This window comes from Odontomachus brunneus, unplaced genomic scaffold (genome assembly GCF_010583005.1).
Source record: "Odontomachus brunneus isolate Ranch 3 - 2012 unplaced genomic scaffold, Obru_v1 Obru_scaffold_001, whole genome shotgun sequence".
NCBI classification, from domain to species: Eukaryota; Metazoa; Arthropoda; class Insecta; order Hymenoptera; family Formicidae; genus Odontomachus; species Odontomachus brunneus.
Genome location: NW_022639451.1, coordinates 3,774,331 through 3,777,883, shown reverse-complemented (window position 1 = coordinate 3,777,883; position 3,553 = coordinate 3,774,331). Strand labels below are relative to the sequence as shown.

General features: G+C 31.2%; 1 protein-coding gene across 3 annotated transcripts in view; it reads right to left on the bottom strand.

The window, feature by feature from the left end:
* The window catches only part of LOC116848693 (kelch-like protein diablo), a 9,542-nt gene extending 6,314 nt beyond the window's left edge, over positions 1-3,228 (bottom strand). The window contains exons 1-2 of one of the 3 annotated variants that reach the window (XM_032825154.1): positions 2,725-3,228; positions 640-714 (exon numbers count right to left, since the gene is read on the bottom strand). The gene's annotated coding sequence lies outside the window, so the exon portion shown is untranslated. The remainder of the gene's footprint in view (positions 1-639; positions 715-2,724) is intronic. The other 2 variants (XM_032825069.1, XM_032825238.1) reach the window with 2 other exon arrangements.
* Positions 3,229-3,553: the final 325 nt, after the last annotated feature.

Below are 3,553 nucleotides of genomic sequence, written 5' to 3'. Positions count from 1 at the left end.
TATATATATATATATATATATATATATATATATATATATATATATATATACACTTTTTATTATAATTTATAAAAACCAATTAAAATTAAAATGTTTGTAGTAAATCATAATTCATATGATATATGTAAAAATAAATATTTTATTGAGCTTCAACATTATTGTAGATCATCTTATATATGTCTAGAGAAATAATATAGATCTAAAGTAATTTGACCTGGGCGTTGTATAGAACCTTAGCAATACTGAATGGCCCACCGGGGCGCCAAATTGAACGTGATTCCTCCCGAGTCGGCTCAACCGTGCCCCCAACCTCAGTTCCACATAACACGGGGCTGAGTGCGCGGAGGATAGAGAATTTTATCTTGATCGGGTAGTGGTTTAGGTCACTATGATTGCAAAATATCACGAACTATGTCAATTAAATGCGCCGTTAAGTCGAGCAAACATAAAAAAGGGCGCTGAATGGGAACAGAGGGTACATCTTGATTTTCCCCCATATTTAATTCTTTTTTCTTCCCTTTTTCTCGCTGCGCGTTTGCACAGAAAGCTCATGGACGATGTTCAAACTAAAAAATAATCTCCATAGATTCTCACAAGGCAACGCAAAATAAAATATCTGTAATAATGAAATATACGCACACCTACCTTCTAACACCAAGACACTTTCTTGCGTGTCGTTACAATAAAGCTGTGCAAAATAGTGAAATAGGTATTCTGAAATGTAAAGCAAACAGAAGACAAAATTATTCTTTATTAATTGAAAATAATTTTAGTAAAAGCTTAAAAAACGTTTATTGGACATTAATAATGACGTTTGTTGGACGTTAATAATGACATTTTATTGGCTGTACAAAATTATTCTTTTTATAGACACAAAATGAAAGAATGATATGAAAATAATGAATCACGATAGAAGATACTTTAATTAAACACAGTGCAATTCTAATAATATCAAAGTAGACTGACAAGTATAAGGCAGTAATAAAAGTTAATAATAAATATGTTCACAAAATGATAGCATATAAGATATAATTCTTTACATTATTAACTTATGATATAAGTTGTCAGATTTTCGATATTACAGACACTTATATATTAGGAACATTTTGCGTAATATAATCAAATGATTCCATTTCTATGAGCAAACAATAAGAACACACGATAAGAAGATTGATATCTATCAAAATTAGAAAATCTATTAAAGGGGAATTATTCACGACATTGACATTGCTTGATGAGCTTCTCAAGCACAAGAAGAGGAAAATACATCAGGATTCAAAGTTTCAGAAATGTGGGTAAAAAGATTTAAAGTTGCATGTGATATTGTCTTAGAAAATAATAATAAATATTTAGAAAATAGAAAATCTTGGTAGAAAAAATCGTTTTTGATATTATGACATTTTTTCCATACTACCTTTACAATGAATATATACTATAAATGTAACACATGTATTATTTGTTAATGTATAAATTTTGTATATTCTGTTTTTTTTATACATATTATATATTTTTTTTGTTTACTCTACATATATTATTTCTCTACATATTATTATATTATTATTCTATATATTATGTGTTTCTTTACACATTATATTACTCCATAATTTATGTTAAACCTTGTTACATTTCCTTAATCACAATTGGGAATTGCGATGCCATACATATATATTTCTGTTGTTATATATACATATATAATACATGCATATGTTATATATATATATAATATAATATGTATATAATATATGTATTCATCTATGCTCATTCTTCTTTATTTCGTGTAATATATTGCATATTATATCATTAAAATTGATCCACTTTTATATAGTAGAATGAGAAAATATAGATAGGAGACAATTATGCTGAGTGTGTGTATATATATATATATATACACACACATACTGTAACTGAAAAAAATAATGCAATACCTACTTAGCTACTATTACTACACTAGAGCTTATGGTATAATGTTATTATCTCATGTTATTCTCTAATGTTATTATCTCAAAATTAGTAATGTATTGAAATATCTAACTTGGACACTTTAATACTTTGGTGACTGCAAATATATTAATATATATCAGCACTATATCAGCTGACTCTTAAAGAATTTAGTTATTAATCTATTGAATTTTATTAGAGAGCCTATCCAATCTTTTTAAAATGTAATATTCACAATATATAGTACAATTGCAAGATATTGCAGTATAATATGCACAATTCCAAATATTGTCGTGCAATATAAATCTATCCTATGCTTCTATAATATTTCTAAATCTTTTTAATTTAAATCAGACCTTCCTACTTCTCTGTATTAATTAACTCATGCACAAGCTGCTCGTATATTGACAAAGTTATATATGCTGTTAATTTATATAGAGAAGAATGAAACTAGTCTCATAGACAACAATAAATCATATACTTTTTTCTATACACAATAAACAGCTAGATGTAGCTCCTTTGCACCACTTGCTCTAGTGAGCAATACATAATACAATAGTTTAAGGTGGCTCATAAACAAAATATAATACAAATACACAGTGTAGTATGAAAGTCTTCGAAGGCTCGTAAACAAAGTTTCTCGTTTAACGTTTCGTGATATATCCCCGGGTATTTAGCTCCGAACAAGACAAGATCGACAAACGCGAAGCGACTTCATGGGACAAACATTTCGATCGCGATTACGAAACATAGGAATGGCAAGTCATGGAGAATGCGTGTACATACTTTCGTTACTTTCCTGGGCTGCCAGGCGATATCAACAGAGGAGAGATGCCGCGATTCGGCTGACCTCGGGCAATTTCCTGTCAGCGCGTGTACTTGTCGCGGGACATCGGATGTTGTTGCACGACACCGTCACTGATATCGTGGCCGTCGACGTTGTTGTTATTGTTGTCGACTTGCACCGCACGCGAGAGTTATCACGAGGGTGCTCTCATTTTTGACGTTTACTACCTGTCCCGCACAGTACCACTATACCAGCACCCTGGTCACTCATGAACTCAACTGAACCCAACCACCTCGAACTGGACGCAGCGGGTCAAGCTCAAAAGTTGCCCAGACTGTTTCGTGAAAATTTCTCACGACACAACGTATTATTTTATGAATTAACGCAAAAAGAGTTATCTGAAATATATATATTTCGACAGTCTTCTATCAGTGTGTGACAATAATATTAATAAAATATCTAATAAAATGTAACTATAATGAAAGGTACTATATGGGAGATCTGTTTGAAGCTTCTCTCTCTCTCTCTCTATGGCTTCAGACCTTTATCTGTGACCCTTTCACCAAGTTTGAAGCTGCAAATGCTTCGGAGCGCGAAAAGAAGAACCGATTAGTCGACACAGCACTTCCAAACATTTGAAATGTCAAAAGGATCTTACTCATAATTAGATCTTATAGGCCTTTTAAGCCTATAAGATAAGATGTAAGCAATAAGTAAATTTACCAATCACAGTTATTTGATAATTTAATCGATGGTGATTGATCAATTTTCTTATTGCTTACATCTTATTACTTATTGTACTTATTGTCTCTTCAGAGGCGTCTATAT